This window comes from Hydractinia symbiolongicarpus, chromosome 8 (genome assembly GCF_029227915.1).
Source record: "Hydractinia symbiolongicarpus strain clone_291-10 chromosome 8, HSymV2.1, whole genome shotgun sequence".
In the NCBI taxonomy this organism is placed as follows: Eukaryota; Metazoa; Cnidaria; class Hydrozoa; order Anthoathecata; family Hydractiniidae; genus Hydractinia; species Hydractinia symbiolongicarpus.
Window position 1 is genome coordinate 14,666,548 of NC_079882.1, and position 21,658 is coordinate 14,688,205.

Genomic DNA, 21,658 nt, shown 5'->3' on the forward strand with positions numbered 1-21,658 from the left:
TTCTGGTGCCTGCCTACTATGTCCTTGCCTGTGCCTCCCATGCCTGTGCCTACCATGCCTTACCCACCCCTGCCTTCCTGATTCCTCTTCCTGTTTCCTTGCCTGCCTTTGCCCTTTCCTTGCCGTGCTTAATGCCTTTGCCTTGGCAACCTCTCCGCAACTCTTTCTATATTGATTGCTTAGAGAAGGTAAAATCAGGTTATAAACTGTATTTTTATTTTTAAATGTTACAAAATTTTCCACAAAGTATATAAAATTGTTTTAGCTGCGTAGGATAAGAACAGGTTGTTAACTGTCTGTTTGTTGAACTGAAGTTAGGATAGTTTTTTAGAAATGGGTATTGTGCCGAAACGTATGTGCGAAACAGTATAGCTACCTGTACAAATCACTCAGCCCTGTGTTAACAACAAGCTGTTACCTGTGTTTCTATTTAACAGAAGTTTAAGCTAATCTGGTTTAGTCACAAGTAACTATAACACCTGGCGCGATTTATACGTTTTGTAAACTGTGCCACATTGAATGTTGCTTATGTCTGGTTTGAAATGGTATTAAACCTATATGGATGTGCAACATACCTGTTTTATTATTTAATTTTTCAACATCTGCATTTGTTATTACCCAGGCGTTTTAAATTCTAACTTTAACATCAACGTCTACGTTTTCTGTTAAGAGGCTTTTTAAATACTGACAAGCTGTTCTCGTGCAATCATCAACATGTATTGAAACATGTATTTCTTATTTAATTTCTCAATAGTCTAAGGAGTGTAATAACAGGTTTTAAACTGTGTTTTTATTTTTAAATGTTACAAAAACTTCTCTGCAAAATAAAATTGCTGAATGACTGTTTTAGCTGTGTAGGATAACAACAGGGTGTTTACTGTCTGTTTATTTGAACCAAAGTGAGGATATTTTTCGGAAAGGGATATTATGTCGAAACGTATATGTGCGCCACAGTATATCTGTACTAATCACTCAGCCTAGTGTTAACGACAAGCTATTACCTGTGTTTCTATTTAACAGAAGTTGTGCTAAAGTTTTTTTGAAAGGGTTTTTTTACCTATACTAATGGCGCACCACAGATTAAAGTACATATATTTTAAGTTTTACCGGGAACATTTTGTGAAAAATAAAAAAGGTTTGCTGACTGTTTTCGCTATGACATGGCACAATATGTAAATTGTGTTTTTATTCAAGCTAAAGGATAAATATAATTACACCCGAAACACCTTAAATGTTGTGTGTTTCACTCGATTTACGATATACTGCACATCTGTACTAAGGCGCTCCACCTGAATGTGTGGTACAGTTTTCAATTTGTATTAACTGTTCCACCAAGCGTTTCACGCCAGGTAACACAGTTACTTGTGGCTTAACCAGCATTTCTCAAAAGGTTAATTAACTAGGCTGTGTGCTGTAAATTCCTAAGTGTATATAATGTTCACCTGTAAAGTTTTGTATATATATATATATTTATGCCCTGCTGGTCTAATGGCTATGACACTCATGCAAATGAGAAATCCAGGTTCGAATCCTGGACAGGGCTAGGAAAAACATAATTATCTTGCACCTACAACAACCAGGCTTTCATATAATAGGTAATCTTTGAGTTGTAGAGGGGGGGGGGGGGAGTTGCATACATTTATCACTTTCATTTATAGAGCCCAAAAGTGCTTTGTTTTTTTGAATAGATCTATCACTTTATGGTAAAAAGTTTTGTGTTGACATACCTGGTAGGCACAAGAAACTAAAAAAGGCGTTTTTTAAATTTTTTTTGCCTTTCTCGTGGACTTCTCTGATTATTTCCATATCTTGACTTTTTAATGTTGTTGTCATTGGAATCAAGTTAATCTCAGATTTATCAAAAAATCATATGGCGTTATGACCGATTGTTTAAATACTTGTAATGGCACATAATTCTGCTAACATGATTCACTGTATATTGACCTGAGATAAATTTGAGACTTTTTTTGAGATATTGAATTTGACATATTTGCACCTCAATACTTTCTATACTCCTGGACTAATATGATACTTATCTTGGATATATTGAGTATACACAATCTTTGAGTTGTAAGGTGGATATTTTCTATTAAAGTCATGCACCCCTGCCTTGCCGTTCCATTTCCTTGCCAGCACTGACCGTGCCTTTCTTTGCCTACCCTTCCTATGCCTTTTCTGGTGCCTGCCTACTATGTCCTTGCCTGTGCCTCCCATGCCTGTGCCTACCATGCCTTACCCACCCCTGCCTTCCTGATTCCTCTACCTGTTTCCTTGCCTGCCTTTGCCCTTTCCTTGCCGTGCTTAATGCCTTTGCCTTGGCAACCTCTCCGCAACTCTTTCTATATTGATTACATACCCTTTCTTTCTTCGCTTTCTTGAACATAACAAGCCCTTCCGTCAGTTGCGATATGGCTTAGATTGAGTTTGAGGCGCTATGTGTCCGAGAAAATGTCATGTGATGTTAGTAAAAGTCATTTATGTATCACGTGGCTAAACGTGTAGGCAGATTTAACCTAAACTGGAAACGGCACCATTTACGCTGGGTACCATATTTAAAAAACAACAAAAACACCCACGCCGTGCTAAACATGTTGTGTCGCTCACTAGAATCAATATAGAAAGTGTTGCGGAGAGGTTGCCAAGGCAAAGGCATTAAGCAGGGCAAGGAAAGGGCAAAGGCAGGCAAGGAAATAGGAAGAGGAATCAGGAAGGCAGGGGTAGGCAAGGCATGGGAGCCACAGGCAAGGACATAGTAGGCAGGCACCAGAAAAGGCATAGGAAGGGTAGGCAAAGAAAGGCACGGTCAGTGCTGGCAAGGCAATGGAACGGCAAGGCAGGGGTGCATGACTTTAATAGAAAATCTCCACCTTACAACTCAAAGATTGCGTATACTCAATATTATCAAATTTATCTCAGGTCAATATACAGTGAATCATAGCCATTACAAGTATTTAACCCTATTCAGTCCGGGGGGGGGGGGGGGCGGATTCCGCCCCCCCCTGACGGTTTTTTTTTAATAACTCCTGGTTGCTTTGTTATATGGCTATGATACTTACTGAGTTTCAACATTTATCTATTAGACACCTGCATGCTAATTTTTTAGGTCCCATACCTTTCAGAGGCTTTGATATTGGCCATTACTCGAAACTACCCCTAAAAATCTCTATGAAATCCTTATAATGGGAAAAATATAATAACTCCTGTTAGGATTATCCTTAGAACTTGAAACTTGCAACACAACTTTTTTTTTATCAAGAAGAATCATTTTGAATAATTTGAACACGTGACTAATCCGATTTCCCGATTTTGTCGGATTTTACCCGAAAATCGAAAAAAAAACGGATTTTTGGGCAATTTTTGGCAATTTTTTATCCTATCCATGTAAAAACCGGAAGATATGTTAAATAACTTTTATTTAGCTTCCAGAAACTTCAAACAGAATGTAAAAATTCGCTGTAGAACAAAAGTAATTATATTTTAAGCAGATAGTGGCATTTTTAACAATTTTCAAGCTACTGATGACGTCACAGAAAATGTGCTGACGCAAGCAAATTTTTTTTGGCGCCATTGTGTTCCTTTTATGACGTACTATAAGTGTGCCAAGTTCGATTCAATTTGAACAACCCTATGAAAAGTTATTAAGGGGGGGGGCGGAATCTGCCCCACCCCCCCCCCCCCGGTCATAGTATGTTCGAAAAACCCCGGACCGAATAGGGTTAAACAATCGGTCATAACGACATATCATTTTTTGATAAATCTGAGATTAACTTGGTTCCAATGACAACAACATTAAAAAGTCAAGATATAGAAATAATCAGAGAAGTCTTACTTAAAGATTACCTATTATATGAAAGCCTGGTTGTTGTAGGTGCAAGATAATTATGTTTTTCCTAGCCCTGTCCAGGATTCGAACCTGGATTTCTCATTTGCATGAGTGTCATAGCCATTAGACCCGTAATACATTTTTCCAAAAAACTTTACTGCAACTTCGGTTACCCTGCATGACAATAAAAAATTCTTATTTCCAACTGAGCAGAAACTTTAAAATAATAGCAATTAATTAGACTATTGAGAAATTAAATAAGAAATACATGTTTCAATACATGTTGATGATTGCACGAGAACAGCTTGTCAGAATTTAAAAAGCCTCTTAACAGAAAACGTAGACGTTGATGTTAAAGTTAGAATTTAAAACGCCTGGGTAATAACAAATGCAGATGTTGAAAAATTAAATAATAAAACAGGTATGTTGCACATCCATATAGGTTTAATACCATTTCAAACCAGACATAATCAACATTCAATGTGGCACAGTTTACAAAACGTATAAATCGCGCCAGGTGTTATAGTTACTTGTGACTAAACCAGATTAGCTTAAACTTCTGTTAAATAGAAACACAGGTAACAGCTTGTTGTTAACACAGGGCTGAGTGATTTGTACAGGTAGCTATACTGTTTCGCACATACGTTTCGGCACAATACCCATTTCTAAAAAACTATCCTAACTTCAGTTCAAACAAACAGACAGTTAACAACCTGTTCTTATCCTACGCAGCTAAAACAATTTTATATACTTTGTGGAAAATTTTGTAACATTTAAAAATAAAAATACAGTTTATAACCTGTTTTTACCTTCTCTAAGCAAAAAACCCCCGCAATATTTAATTGAAAAAGTTTCTGTTAAAGATTAAAAATTAAACACGGCACTATGATTGAGTGTATTATCTCACTCACTGTGTAGTATATGTAGAGCTATAGCTAGCTATAGCCAGAAAATCTATTTCTTTGTAGCTAGCTAGTTTTATACTAGCCATTATGATATTGCTTGATCTTTTTTATGCTATTAGCTAGCTAGCTCTTCAATTCAAGTAGCTCTAGCTAGCTATTTAAGTTCTATTATTATTCCAGCTCAGTCAGTAGTTTTATGCTAGCTAGCCTTAGGTGTGAGTGAGAATAAGAAAGGGTTCATTACATACCCTTTCTTTCTTCGCGTTCTTGAACATAACAAGCCCTTCCGTCAGTTGCGATATGGCTTAGATTGAGTTTGAGGCGCTATGTGTCCGAGAAAATGTCATGTGATGTTAGTAAAAGTGATTTATGTATCACGTGGCTAAAAAGTGTAGGCAGATTTAACCTAAACTGGAAACGGCACCATTTACGCTTGGTACCATATTTAAAAAGCAACAAACACTCCTTCGCCGTGCTATAAACAAGTTGTCTCGCTTACTAAAAAATGTACTAGAGAATGACCATATTAAATTGCTGGATTACTGTGATCCTTTGGACGAAATTTTAATATTTCCATAGTAACCATGATAATTTGGATGTATAAGGACGAAATCCTATATACTCTCCACCGTACTTACATTTCCTTTATATTAGGCTTATATAATGAGGAAATAGGCTCCGCTACGCTCCGTGCGCTGACGCGCACTCCGCTTCTCTCCGCAAAAATGTACTTAAGAATGACCATATGAAATCGCTGGGAGACTGGGCCCCAAAACGACGGATTTTTGATATTTTTGATGTATAGGGGGACGGGGCGCGAAAATCGTATAGAAATCCTATATACTCTCCACCGTGCTTACTTTTTCTTTTATATTTGGCTTATTTAATGAGGAAATGGGCTCCGCTACGCTCCGCAACTAGTATAGAAAGTGTTGCGGAGAGGTTGCCAAGGCAAAGGCATTAAGTACGACTCATCAATATAGAAAGTGTTGCGGAGAGGTTGCCAAGGCAAAGGCATTAAGCACGGCAAGGAAAGGGCAAAGGCAGGCAAGGAAATAGGAAGAGGAATCAGGAAGGCAGGGGTAGGCAAGGCATGGGAGCCACAGGCAAGGACATAGTAGGCAGGCACCAGAAAAGGCATAGGAAGGGTAGGCAAAGAAAGGCACGGTCAGTGATGGCAAGGCAATGGAACGGCAAGGCAGGGGTGCATGACTTTAGTAGAAAATCTCCACCTTCTTCTTCTTCTTAATTTATTTAACGTCGGAGAAATAACTATGTACATATAGCTTCCTGATATAAAAAAATAAATAAATACATACTTATAAATATACAGGAAACTAATCAAATCCGACAAAAATTTGTTTATGGTTTTATGAAAAATGTATAAAAATTAAGAAAAAATATTTAAATAGACCGAGTGACTGAAATCATACTCCTTTAGTTTCGTTTTAAATTTTTTAAGGCTGTTACAACTTTTCAATTCGGAAGGTAAAGTATTCCAAATTTTAGGCCCCAATGAGCGAAGACATTTTTCCCCAAAATTTTTTGTATTAAAGTTCAATGTTTTAAGATTATTTAAATATTGACTTCGTACTGGCCTGTTTGTTTCGCTGCGTTGAAAGATGTCTAACATAAATGGCGGATTTAAATTATTAAGAGATTTAAAAATCTCTATACATAGATTTCGTATTCGCATAATTTTCATGTAGTTACTTTTGTTCTTGGTAGAAATGTACCTTTCTTTTCTCTCTGAATATCCGCTATCTACAAATTTTAGGGCTCGCTTATGGAGTTTTTCGACCCTAGAAAGTGATTTTGAAGATGAGAAATTCCAAATAAGTGGACAGTAGTTAAAGTTTGAATACACAAAGCTTTCTGCTAAGACACTCTTAGCTTTAAAAGGAAGTATGTTTTTAAATCTATACAAAGCATTTAGTTGCGCAGATGCTTTCTTGCAAACCTCATTTAAGTGCTGATCAAATCTAAGGTTATTGTCAATTTTAACTCCTAACAGTTTGACTGTGTCTTGCGAATATATGTTTTTATCTCCGATTCTTATCAGTTTACTACTTGTGTTTTCTATCCTATCTTTGCTGATTATAATGCATTGAAATTTGTCAGGGTTAGCAATCATTTTATTTTCATGTAGCCATGCTAACGCCTGCTCAGACTCACCTTCTAAAATTTTAATGAGGTTTGGAATTGAATTGGAAAAGCTTGACAATGTATTATCATCAGCATAGTTGTGTAGGTCACTTCTGGTTATAAAAAGAAAAATATCGTTAAGAAAAATATTAAAAATTATCGGGCCTAAGATTGATCCTTGCGGCACGCCTGAAAGAATCATTTGGAAAAGACTGTAGTGTCCGTTTATACGAGTAGATTGTTCTCTATTTGTTAGGTATGACAGGACAAATTTCAGGGCATTAATTTCAAATCCATATGCCTCAAGTTTAGCGATTAGTAAATCATGTGGCACACAATCGAATGCTTTTGATAGATCCATTAAGACTGCACCAACCACGTAATTCTTATCAAGTTTTTTTTTCCATTCTTCTAGTAAACGAATTAAGACATGCTGTGTGTTATAGTTTTTCCGATAGGCTGACAAAAATATTGAAAGTTTCGATTCTATGAAAGACATGATTTGATCCTTCATTATGTTTTCATAGAATTTTGAAAATACATTCAACACACTGACAGGTCTAAAATTTTTAATGCTATGTTTGTCTTTGCCTCCTTTGTCAAGAGGTGCTACCGTTGCACGTTTGGCTCCATCGGGAAAAATATTCAATTTTATGCTGCTGTTTATAGCATTTTTCAATGGGCCAATCAGATATTCACTAGCTAACTTCACAAGCTTTGGGGGTATTTTGTCTCTACCTGGAGAGGAATTTATGTTTAAATTAGTAAAAAGTTTTTTGATTGTGTTGTCATCTACCTCCTCAAAGTTAAAAAAATTTATATTTTCGTTGCAGGCTTTAATTTTGACAATACTCGGATGACTCTCGTATGTTTTAATTATCTCATTAATTAGTCTCTCTTTGTCTAAGGAATTTCGATAATCAATTGATATTGGCTTGGTTCCACTACTTTTTTCTACAATGTTAATATAGTGTTCATTAAATAATTCAGCAAGCTCACTGTCATTGGTTATCTGAGCACCATCTTTGATAATCATAATGTTATCATTGTTCAAACCACTTTTATTGGTTATAAACGGCTTAATAGTTTTCCAAAAAGTTTTATTTTCTACAATCCCAGAATCTATAACATTTTTAAAATACATTTTTATGGCTTTCTTTCTGAGTCCAACACACTTATTTCGTTGTTTTTTATAGTTAATCTTGTTTTCTTCAGTAGGATCTTTATTGTATCGGTTTTTAAATCTTGACCTGGTATAAATGGCTTGCCTAAGTTCTTTATTCATAAAAGGTGCTTCATTTCCCCTGAGCAGTTTCTGTTTTAACGGGGCATGCTTTTCAATAATAGAACTAAACGTTTTTGTCAAGTGGTCGTAATTTGAAGCAGGGTCATTTTCATTAAAATCAAAACGTGTATTCCTAACATCAGAAAGAAACTTTCTCTTATCAAACTTTCTGTTACTTCTATAAACAATTAGTTTTGGTTTCAATCTTACCAGATGAGATCTTAGGAAAGTTGTAATCATCAGATGATGGTCACTGAGTCCAGTCTCAGTAACCATAGTGTTTTGAAAAGACCTTTGTTTATTTGTTAAAATAACATCAATTGATGTTCCTTGTTCACTTGCAAAACATGTTTTGTCTTTGACTAAGTTTTTTAGGTCAAAAGTATCGCAAAGAGAAGTTATGTAATGATAATTTATTATTTCGTTTTTATTATGAGTATCAATGTTTATGTCCCCCATCACAATGATGTTATCACAAAATGAGAGTGTTTTGTTTAGAATTTTCTCCAAATCTTCAAAGAAACTTTGAAGATTAGAATGACGTGGTGGACGATAAAGGGTGATAATAGTCCATTTTTTGTTTCTGACGTTTAGCTCAGAACATATAATTTCATTACTTGTAAGGTTAGCTATGTTTATTTGCTTACAAACCACTCCCTTTTTTACATACTCAATTAGCCCACCCCCATTTTTATCCCGATCTTTTCTAGATCTTAATTCATAATCATCAATAGTAAATTGACTATTTGGAAAAGTACTATCTAATTTTGTTTCAGATAATACAAAATAATCTGGAGCAAATTTCACAAAGATTTCCCTTAAGTCAATTATTTTTTTCCTTAAACTATTTATATTCAAATATCCTATCAATAGATTGAAAGGATTTTTGATTCTAATATCACAGACATTTTTCAGAGAATTTTGTAAATTATATGTAGAATCATGTGATTGGTCAGTCTCAAATTGATCATTTAATTCCTTATTGCATTCAGAAGAAGTAACCCCATATGGATGTGTTACACCCTGGGAGCAGGATGCCGTAAGTTCAGTGCTTATCCTATCAGAAATCAGTATACATTCGTTTCTATAAAATCCAGACCTAAAAAATTATTTATATAAAATAAGAAATTATTAGCTAACAAAACTTTACCACTTTCCATTAGATGTAATCCATCTTTCCATAAATTAGATTCCATAATATTACTATTGTCGATAAAAATATAGCCATATTTCTTTGCCTCGTTCTCAAGTATATGATTTAACGATTTGATAAACTCAAAATCAATACGAGTACAGATAATAACACTTGAAATAAAAACTTTTTCGACGCCATGATCGATGTATACGCGTGATAGTTTGATTATTTTTTCTGCAATTTCATTAACTGATGATTTATTTCTCTTTATATCCAGCAAGTCGTTTATTCCAACATGCACAACTACTATTTCTGGATTCTCATCTACTAAGGTTGGTAGAGAGTAATGACCCAAATTTTTAATATTTGAACCAGGAAAAACTTTAAATCTTGCATCACCGTTTCTCAAATGATTATTGAATTCTCGAGTATTTATGCCTTTTGCGATGCTATCACTGATAATTCTAATCTTCTTTTTATTTTTACGGGTTTCAGATGATTTGATGTTATGTTGTAAAAGATCTCTTTCTGGAGAAAGGTTAATAACGGGATTTGGTCTTCTTATAGATTTATTTGGTTGTGGTGGTGCGTAACTTTGATTATTCGTAAGTGGTTGTGCGTCATAGTGATTATTGTTGTTTTGTTCGTTCTGAAGTGTACTAAACCGATTTGAAAGACTGAATCTATTATTATATCGTTTCTCTATTTTTCCCGAGGGACCTTTCTTTACTTCGTTCCAATCATTGGTTTCTGATTTGTTTTTAATTTTTTCATAATTATTTATGTTTATGTCTTGTAACAAAACGTCCCTCAACAAACTTTGAGATTCTTTTATCTCGTTTTTTAAAAAATCGTTTTCTTCCTTCAAGTGAACAACCAAATCATTTACCATATTTCTTCTTAATTTACCGACTTCATACGAGACGTATTCTTTCAGGTCCGATACCATTTTAACTATTTCTTTTAAAACTTCAAAGTTTTTAACCTGTTGTAGTTCCTGAGCGAGAAGATCGAGGTGGTCTACTTTTTCATCTGGTTCTTGGATATCATCTTCTCCTTCTTCCCTATCAACACTCGTAATTTTGCCAGTAAAAATGTTTTTACTTATCCTATAGCTAGGTAATCCTCGTCTGTTTATGAGAAAAAGTTTATCAGTATCGCAAAGTCGTTGAACAGTATATTTTACCTTTTCTGGACTGAATTCTTTCGACTCAACAATAATACTGTCCATATCTGCACGTTTCTTTCTTCCATGAATATTTTTAATAGATTGCAAAACGCTTTCTTCTAATGTTTCCATATCCTCGGTGTAATTTACTAAGATATCTTTAGCCGCCATCTTTCCTTACAACTCAAAGATTGTGTATACTCAATATGTCTAAGTTAAGTATCATATTAGTCCAGGAGTATAGAAAATATTGAGGTGCAAATGTTTCAAATTCAATATCTCAAAAAAAAGTCTCAAATTTATCTCAGGTCAATACACAGTGAATCATAGCAGAATTATGTGCCATTACAAGTATTTAAACAATCGGTCATAACGACATATCATTTTTTGATAAATCTGAGATTAACTTGGTTCCAATGACAAAAACATTAAAAAGTCAAGATATAGAAATAATCAGAGAAGTCCTACTCAAAGATTACCTATTATATGAAAACCTGGTTGTTGTAGGTGCAAGATAATTATGTTTTTCCTAGCCCTGTCCAGGATTTGAACCTGGATCTCTCATTAGCATGAGTGTCATAGCCATTAGACCAGCAGGGCATAAACATAAATATATATACAAAACTTTACAGGTGAGTATTATATACACTTAGGAATTTAAGCTGGTTAAGCCACAAGTAACTGTGTTACCTGGCGTTAAACGCTTGATGGAACAATTAATACAAATTTTAAACTGTACCACACATTCAGGTGGCTCGCTTTAGTACAGATGTGCAGTATATCATAAATCGAGAGAAACACACAACATTAAAGGTGTGTCGGGTGTGTACTTATATTTTTCAGATTCACAAAATATATATTTCCTTCAACTTTAGCTTGAATAGAAACACAATTTACATATTGTGCCATGTCATAGCGAAAACTGTTTCACAAAATGTTCCCAGTAAAACTTAAAATATATATGTACTTTAATCTGTGGTGCGCCATTAGTATAGGTAAACAAACCCTTTGAAAATAACTTTAGCACAACTTCTGTTAAATAGAAACACAGGTAATAGCTTGTCGTTAACACTAGGCTGAGTGATTAGTACAAATATACTGTGGCGCACATCCGAAAAAACTTTGGTTCACATAAACAGACAGTAAACACCCTGTTGTTATCCTACATAGCTAAAACAATCATTCAGCAATTTTATTTTGCGGAAAAGTTTTTGTAACATTTAAAAATAAAAACACTGTTCAAAACCTGTTTTTACGCTCCTAAAGAATCCTGCAATATTTTATGGGAAAAGTTTCTGTGCTAGATCAAAAATTAATCAAAAAATCGGACAGCCGTAATACATTTTTTAAAAAAACCTTTACTGCAACTTCGGTTTAAAAAAACACAGCGGAAACAGCCTGTTGTTAGCCTGTGCAGCTAAAAATCAAATAGCAGTATATGTTTTGTTTGCAAACAAGTTTTCATGACGGTAGATAGATAGATGTGCATATTTTACATGGCTAGCCTCACAAATATCGAGGGATATACCCTGTCTATTATTTCCAGGAGGGGCCATGGCGTAGATGGAGAGTCCTAGAGTATTTAATGCTCATTTTGAGCTACGCAGACCCAATTAGAGCCCGCACTCTACTAGACAACTCCCGGCAACATCCAACGGCCCACACAGTGTGCCATCTTCCCAATTTCCCTCACATGGCTTGGGTTAACCCGGGGCTATGGTAACATTCACTCGCCCATGTTGAATCGCCGTCAAGAGGAATCGAACCCCGGTCTCCCGCACAGAGTACGAGAGCTATAACCACTAATCTACGGCGCCACGGTAGGATAAAAAGCTCTTATTCCAAACTGAAAAAAACATATACATATCGTGAAAAAGAAATAATGAATACATTTGCAGATTTTCAATACATGTCGACGATTGAACGAGAACCGCTATTCAGAATTTAAAAAGCCTCAGTAATAACAAATGTTGATGTTGTAAAAATTTCCCGATATATATATATATATATATATATATATTGAAATAATTTTCGCTTCTGCTTAAGCCGCACTGATATATGCTCAGCGGCAGGGTTAAAAAAGTTTATTTCCTGACGTGTGTACAATATATATAGCTAGCTACAACTGTCCACGAAAATATAGCTCTCTATTCCCTCTTAATGTTAAGAACTGCCCATTTGTGGCTAAGCAACGTAAACAATTACACGTGACATACCTGTATATAAACATTTACTATCTGCAAAATATCTAGCTGGCTATGTTTGGCCATTTTGTGGACGATTGTAGCTAGAACAAGCTGTATGATGGGACATTCCTACAGAGTAGAATTATCTCACTCACTGTGTAGTATATAGCTATGTATAATAGCTAGCTAGATAGAGGATAGGTAGAAAATCAGTCTCAAACAATTTTTCTATGCTAGCTATGTTGCTGATTTTATGCCAGCAAAAATAGCAATTTATTGCTAGCTACATGGGTAGTTCTATCCCAGCTAAGTAGTTAATTTTCTGCAAGCTTTGTAGCTAGTTTTATGCTAGCTATATTGCATTGTTTGTTTGTTTTTATGCTAGCTAACTCTTACAGTAGCTAGGTAGCTAAATGTTATCTAAGTTCTATTATTATTCTATCTAAATCTGCAGTTTTAAGCTAGCTAGCTTTAGGTGTGAGTGAGAATAAGAATGGGTTCATTACATGTAAAAAATAGTGATATACAAGCGAGCTAAACATACCCTTTCTTCATTTTCTTGAACAAGCCCTTCCTCCTTTGGCTGCGATATAGCTAGCTTAGATTAACGGAAGTTTAGTTTGAGGCGCTATGTTATCCGAGAAAAAGTCACGTGACATTAGTCAAAGTGACTATATATCACGTGGCTAAAGGTACCTTAATCTGAACTGGAAATCCCCGTTAGGCCATCTTTAAAAGTAACAAAAGCACTCCATCACCGTGCCTTTGATGTTGTCTCGTTGAATCATAAATTTACGGAGAAAATGACCAGAGTAAGCTACTGGGCAACCCAGTCAAAAAATTGACGAAAATTGAAAATTTTGATGTATAGGTTCGGAAACCCTATAACCCTCCACCGTCCCTTATATTTGCCTTATTTAATTATATTTGGCTTATTTAATGAGGAAATGGGCTCCGCTACGCTCCGGGCGCTGACGCGCCCTCCGCTTCTCTCCGCAATAAGTGTTTAAAAATTGTGCTGACGTCAGCAAAGGCCCGTGAAAACACAGAAAATTTTTTTAAAGAAATTCAGGTACCTGTTGCCTCCCTCGTATAGATCTTGAAACGCTGATCAAGAAAATGTATAGGATCATGTACTTTTGACCAACGGTTACGGAAATATTGTGGTTTAAAGGTTTTTTGATGACGTCATAAACCCGTTCATTCCGAAATGGATTTGGGGACCCAGGTTTGGAAAATTACCCAAATTAGTCCCAGGTGGTCCCTAGTTACCCACGCGGTTAAAAAACATTGACGTCACCAACTCGTTTCCAAGTTATTTGGCCTCAAAATTTTAGGTGCACTGTAATGGCTTCACTAATCTTAATTAACTTTCCTTTGACGTCAATACTATTTTAGCGTTAAAGTTTGGTAAATTACAGAACAATTTTATAGGCGATGTTTTATAGAATTTGTTAAAGAAAATTGTGAAGAATATAATCCACTTTGCAAAAGTCACAGACAGGCAGAACTGGCGTATTATTATATAGACTAGTCGATAAGGCCCGTGGAAAAATCCACTTAGGCAGAAGGACAATGGAAAAGTAGTTTGTTTTAGATTTTTTGCTGACGTCAGCAGTGCAATTACAAAAATATTTGGCGAAATTTAGTTTATTCGTTGCCTGTACTATGCAGATGTTAAAACGCTGACCAAGAAAATGTATATGATCATATCTTTTTGATAAACAGTTAATGAGACATAAGGGTTTTAAAATTTTGCTGATGTCAGCAATGGCCAGTCAAACCCCCCAAATTTTTTTTTTAGAAATTTGTATACCTGCTGCCTTCATTGTATAGGTCTTGAAACGCTTATCAAGAAAATGTATAGGATCGCGTATTTTTGACAAACGGTTGCAGAGATATTAGGATTTGAAGGTTTTTCGATGACGTCATCAACCCGTCCATTCCGAAACGGATTCGGGGACCCAGGTTTGAGAAAATTACCCAAATTGGTCCTAGTTGGTCCCTAGTTACCCACACGGTGAAAAATCATTGACGTCACCACCTCGTTTCCAAGTTATTTGGCCTCAAAGTTTTAGGTGCACTGTAATGGCTTCATTAATTTAATATAGGATATTGACGTTAAAGTAGTGTTATTTTCGTCGCGTCGTAACGTCAGAAAATTTAACATATTAGACATGCATTTTTCGGCAACATTAAAGGAAAATGAAGACTTCAACTTTGCCTGTCACAGACACACAGACAGACACACCTAGCGTATTATTATAGAGATAAAGTATGACAACTGAGCAATGCGACGAATGCGAGATTACTCTGGATGACTACGATAAATGTAAGTGTGGGAGGAGGTTAATCATAAAGGGAAGAATGCTATGCTGGCATCATTACACGATGTATATAATATATAATGGAGGGGCCTGTCCATGTCAAAATCCTTAAGCCTTGGATATTATAATAAAAGATATGTTCAAATTCTACGGCAATAATATTGAAACAAGGGATTTTTATAGCAACCTAACTGCATTAAACATCAAGGATGTAAAGATCGAAAACACCGTGCTTAGTGATGCAATCCCCACCAATAGATTTAAATGTGAACGATTCGTAATAGGCTATAAGAATGACAATAAGATATCTGCTCTGCTAATCAGAACACCGGGGGGTCTATACAGCACCGGTGCCTCTCGCTACGATGAGAGTTCATCTCTTACTATGTCATTTAATTTGCACCAAGCACCTGAATGGCTGGAGAAATATCAGAGCATCTTGGCCAGGATAGAGAAAATGTACGGCAATGACTTCACTGCTCCACCAGTTAAAAATGGTCGCTATGTTAGTACCAAAATCAAGGAATGGGATGGGGAGGTGACGACCGATTTTCATGATGCTCCAGTACCGTTGAAGCAAGCTTGCGAATGTACTATAATTATAAAACTATCCAGCATTTATAAGCAGGTATCAAAGCACTACTTGCAGTTTATACTCGAGGAATGTAAGTATAAACCTGTGGAACATTCAAGAACTAGGCATCTTATTGATTCAGATAACGAAGAGGAACCATTCGTTGTAGTATAGTAAAACTCCATATATTTTTGTATGCAATGTTGTATACAAAATAAACAATGAACGATTTAAAAAGAGAAGCGAGAGAGCTGGGTATTCGTGGCTACTCCACTATGAAGAAGGGTGAAATTATAGCCGCGATTCATAAGGTAAAATATAATGATATTGGAACACAAACCCTTGGTCCTTATTGCAAGCCATGCTCAGATATCGCGGCCATGAAAATCCTGGATGAATATATCAGAGGCTTGGAAGCAAAACAAAAGCGAACTATTATATATGACGGTGATTTTATGGTTGACGCCAATAGCGGTGAGGTACTTGGCGTTGTATAATGTATTACTAATAATACATTATGAATATTCTGGTGGTGCCTCTAGGTAGCGCTTGCATACTGCGCAATATGCAAGTTTTTTAACAGTTCTTCTCTGGCCTCCTGTCTTCCCTGAGCGAATAATTGCTGCCTTTCTTGTTCATTGATCGTCTCCACGATTTTCTTAGTGCGTTGGCGAATCTGCTCCTTTAGCAGCATATATTTTTGCTTCTCTTGCATAATAAGGGTAAATTCGTAGTCACTAATCACTCCATTCTCGATGGCTTTCGAAATCAAATCTACAATACTATTCAGCTTCGTTTCCTCTAATAATCTTATACTATCATGCTTTTTGCGTTTGTAATTCAAATTTTTCCCACCCTGCTTTAAGGTAGTCTGTCCCAACCCTACTGCAATGGTGATCCCTCCCATAGCCACTGCTAGGGGAACTCTGATTCCCGATAACATACTCCCAATACCAACACCGCTCGTGATCACACTTATGGCGAGTAATCCATGGTCCATATAATGGATCCAGGTACCATGCATTCCAAATTTTTTCGACAGCTTTTCACGTTGTTTGACCTCGCTTCGCAGAAACTGTTCTATTTCCTCTATTTTCTTTAATCTATAAATATGCCCCTCATTTTCTTGATCAGGTGCACTCGGTGGTAAGCTCGGGTAAAGCTTTGTAATATCTGTCATTTATTCTATCAGTAGGTGAATAGTAATTCCAACGAAAGGGTTCTTATCATCTTGATACTCGTTGATGAGCATGAACTCCAGCCTGTCTGTTGAACCTTTAAGAGGGAGGTATACAGGAGTGTCGAAACTCCATGTTACCATATCTCCCCAAGTGTTTATCTCTTTGATTGGAAGCACGGCTAGTATATTGGATTTCTCACTATTTAAAAGAGAATAATCCGGATCCAGCTGGGGGCATACGAGTCTAAGCCGCTGGTGAACGTCAGTCTTGTAGATGCTGTCATGATCGCCTTTGGTAAACTTTACCTTGTTATAGAAGGCCCGTCCCATAAAGTCGTGCAGTGCTTGATCAATTATGACATCATATCCATCGTTGACACGGAGTCTACATACCCCGTTTCTGAGTACGAAGAGCTTAATCCTCCCTCCCGCTTGGTCGTTGACTATGGTCGCGAGATCCTCGATTCTATACAAACCCAGCGCAATTGAGATGGATACTTCCAAATCCCCGACTGCAGTCGGCTTAGACCCCACCTTATAGATGTTTATCTTGCTCTTAGTGAAGAGATTCACCCACGTAGCTCGGATACTCAGAGACTTCAGAGCGATCCTCGTGTCCTGCCCTAGGTAGTCCTCAAATATTGCAGGCTTTTCGACATCAGTGATATACAGTTGCTTCATGTTTCTTTAAGAAAAGATGAGCATTTATTCGTATAATCCTAGAGCAAAGTATGTCCCTACAAATGGGCGCTATCTCGAAAGACTCAAGGGTGATGATCTCTCAATGCAAGATATCGTTGTTGATGCGAAGGGGTCCCCGTTCAAGGTGAAATTCCCCAACATCTTCATTGAGTACGAATTCCACTCTGGTGCGGTGTTGAATACATGGCAAAGCTACCCTTTCAGCCTCTGGTCAACTCAGCTCAATTTTGCCACATATTGCGCAACGTCAGCTTGTGGTATTTCTATGCAACATCTGACCACATCCTTGCCCCTGGTTCGCTCCGTTTACCGCTTTCACGTGTACTTCCAGATTCGTAAAATCCTTCAAGATCTCGAAGTGTCTCTACCGGGTTCCGATAGGTTTCGACGCCTCAAAAACCCATTCAATAGGCAGAAGTTCCAGCAATTAGCACGTGAATTTGTATATTTGTATATAGTATTGTATAGGTATAGAGAAGCTTTCCCAAAGCGTAAGATTTTACGCTTACCTCATACTTCAGAGTCAAGCTAATGCGAGGTCCAACATCATTGGCAATCAAGGTTGTTCGATTGATGCTCAGCGTCTCTACTTGACGACTTTTGAGGATCTGATCCTCCGGCCTAGTGACACGGGTGAGGAAATAAGGCAATTCCAAAATGTGATCAAGTACGTGCGGTCCAAAGTCGACTTCTTGGTTGCTCATGGTGTGTACATGATTCCAAGCAACATGAGCCTTCATATCGGGAGTGTCATGGATTTTACGAACAAGATACTCATCAGCAAAGAGTACTTCTCGATTGGTGTTAACCCGCAGATTAACGCTGGAAAGGGAATTAACCAACCCCTTGGCAGGATCTCGCAGTCGACGAAACATCAAGCATCAGGGTCTGAAATAGAGGTCGTTAGCAACGACCCACTTGGCAAAGCTCAAAAACATGAGGATACCAAGGCCACCGTTATCACGTTGGGAGTGGGACTTATCCTCGCATATATTTGGTGGAAGTAAGTCTAATCTGTTGATCAACAAATTAGACGTGAATTTACGACCTTTTTCCCCTCTTAGCCCCGACGTAAGCCACCACGATACCCACGGCGGCAGCCAAGGCCATATACAAGGGCTTTGCTGCGAATTTAACAACTCTCGCTGCAACTCTGAAAAAGAACGACACCACGCTGCCGATGATCCCTGGAAGGGCAGCACTTGCTTTGCCTGCTACGTACTTCAGGAACCGTCCGAGTCTTAAAAGCTGTTTCCACACAAACCCCTTGTCATTGGCAATTCCTCCTGTACTTCCTACGGCGCTTGTGCTTCCTCCAGTGACAGCTAGTACGATGTTGGAAACCAGTAGACCAACAGCAGAAACGATGCTCGCGATAGTCAAGCCTTGTTCCTTGAACAAGATCTTGAGCTTTTCGACCAAGGTTTTATCATCCCCAGCGATCTTCATCAGAGTCTCTTTGATAATCTTCAGCTGGCTCTGAATCTCGGAGGAAAATACGCCGTGTTGCTCTCGTAGGGCTTTCTTCTCATCCCGCAGTTTCTTTAACTCTTCCTTAGCCAAGGCTATATTCCCGTCCTCAATCTTTATCTGTTCCTTGGTTTTTCTAGGCGTCTTCTTCTTTCTCTCGAGCCTCTCCACCTTTTTTTGTACTTTGTAAATCTCTCACGAGTATCTTGCTTTCCAACATCCTCAGTTGACCACGGATCGTTCGAATCCCTTGGTCGAGTCTCCTTCTCTCACGATCCGTGAATATATCGCCTCCTCCAAACGAAGTATCTTCCATCAAACTCTCCGTATCGTCGAGTACTTTCCCGAGCAGTGGCTCCATCTCGATAGTGTCATCATTTGCCATGATCTGCTCCACATCGTTCAAGAGCTTCCCGGCCGTTTGCGCGATAGGTATAATACAGCCTTCGAACCCCATACGCCCCAAGCGATTCTTGGGGCGTAGCATCCTCAGCAGTGTCGATCCAATAATTCTAAATTTACCATTATCTTCCCTTGTGAGTCTTATATCATCGAATAAAAGCTGGTTATTTTTCAGCCTAAAATTGTCGTAAGGTATCGCATCTAGCTTCGTCTCCACACTCAACCCCACCGCAAGATGTTTGTAAAAGCTAACAACCTTCGACCTTTTCAGCCTTTCCCCTTGACTTAGCGTAGTGTCGTCTCCTTCCTTCTCCAGCAACCTTTGCAACTATTCCGGTTGACTTAGCGTGGTGTCTGTCTCAGTCTCTTCTATCCCACTCGCCTGGAACTCAGTGCTTGTTCCTGGAATAGCCTCGGGTCGAAGGATCTCACTCTCGCTACTAAACTCCTCAGGTTCGTCTGGAATGCCTTCCTCTGGCGTAAAGTCTCCTTCGTATATTGGATTAATAGGCATTTATTTCAACCACCAGCCTACCTAAATAAATGAGTGTTTTCGGAAAACTAAACCCTTATCAGGAAGTCAAGACTATGCTCGCTGTCAATGGCAAGCGGCAGCGGGTTAAGGTGAGTCATGTACCGTCCACGATTGGCCAGAATGAGGATCTCTATGTGGAAATACCAAACATGGGTCAAGACGATGTTATATTTCCTGGGAGTATCCGGCTACTATTTGATATAGAACTGACCGGCACGAATACCAAGCGTACTATTGTTAGCAACATCGGAAAAGCCCTTGTGAGAGACCTTCGTGTTACGCTGAATGGGAATGAGGTCCAGCATATTGCGGATTATAATGTATTCAGTGTCTACCATGATCTCTGGATTTCGAAATTAAATAGGGAGAACAATCTGATTTTGGAGGGAATCAATCCAAATGACGGGACAATTCGCGCTTTACAGGTAAAAGCGTCTGACCATGTAGGAACAAATGAGGAGCGTGCTATAGCCGCGGCGCATGGAAACACCTTTTGTATTCCGTTGGGGAAAATGTTCGAATTGACGAGGGATCTCCCTTTTTATCAACATGGACTCCACGATAGATTGACATTTGTCTTGCATTTTGCACCATATGATCAGGTAATCAAGGATGCCGGTACACCAGCCGCGGGCTCAACCGCAGCCAAAGCTGCAGATTCTTCTTACAAAATCTCTAACATTTTGCTCGAATTTGAGAAATTAGTAAATAAGGATTTGGCGAGCGCTATGATGTCGCGATACAGCCGCCTCGCCATAGCATACGAAAGAATACTAAGGTCGAAGGTTGTGACTATGAAGAAAAATGATACATCCTATAATCTCCAAGTCGATCAACCTGCTAAATCCTTGGTGGGTGTATTACTAATATTCGTCGATCCTGGAGTATCCAAGGCTTATGCGGGTGTCAATGAGCGATTTTATAACCCCAAGATCAAGAAGATCTCTATCACGGTGGAAGGTGAGCCCAATGAGCTCTATTCACATGCTATGCTCCCTCGAGATCATTTGCAGCAGATCCTTGAATTATTTGGGTGCCATGATAGTGAAGTGACCATAGGTCAATTTTTCACCGAGCGCTATGCGCTATTCATTGATTTCAGGGCAACACCTGATCGGGGCCTACATGGTAGTGGGCGACCTCTGCAAAGGTTATCGGACGGTATAACCCTGCACATGACGAAAAAAGCGGATGGCAATGGAGATATTAGGTGCTACGTCTTCCTTATCCAAGACGCGAAATTGAATATCCTCGAGGGTCGATTCCATAGTGTCGAATATTAGTGCAGCAAAATTTGATTTTATAGGCCTTGGGTCTACAAAATAAATGGCAACTATAGCAGTTCTTGCTGGAGGTGCATTGATCAACGCTCTGGCTTTCAGTGGGTCAAGTTTTTTTTTCAGCAAACTAAGTGGGCACGGCGAGGAAGAAAGAAAACGTCATGATTTAGCGGTTGAAAAGCTTCAAGCCGCCCAAGCCCAGTGGGTAAGGGATAGGCAAGCGAAGATTGATGCATACAATAAGAGAAGGGAGAAACAAAGGTAAGCTGGGGAGAGTCTCAAGGAGCTCGACGAGGGAATGCGGGAGTATTTCATTGCAACCATAGAGAAGGCCCCAAAGCTCTCAGATTTTTACACACCTAGCAAAGGCCAAAAAGACGGTGAATTCGCTTTTATAGTGAGATCGTTGCTCTGGCTCAGGCATATTCGAGAGCCAAAACGTATCAATTACCCTCATTTCACCATAACGAGACCCAATGAGATGCACCAGTTTGATCTCTTATACATGCCACATGATAAATTGTATGGCAATACGTACAAA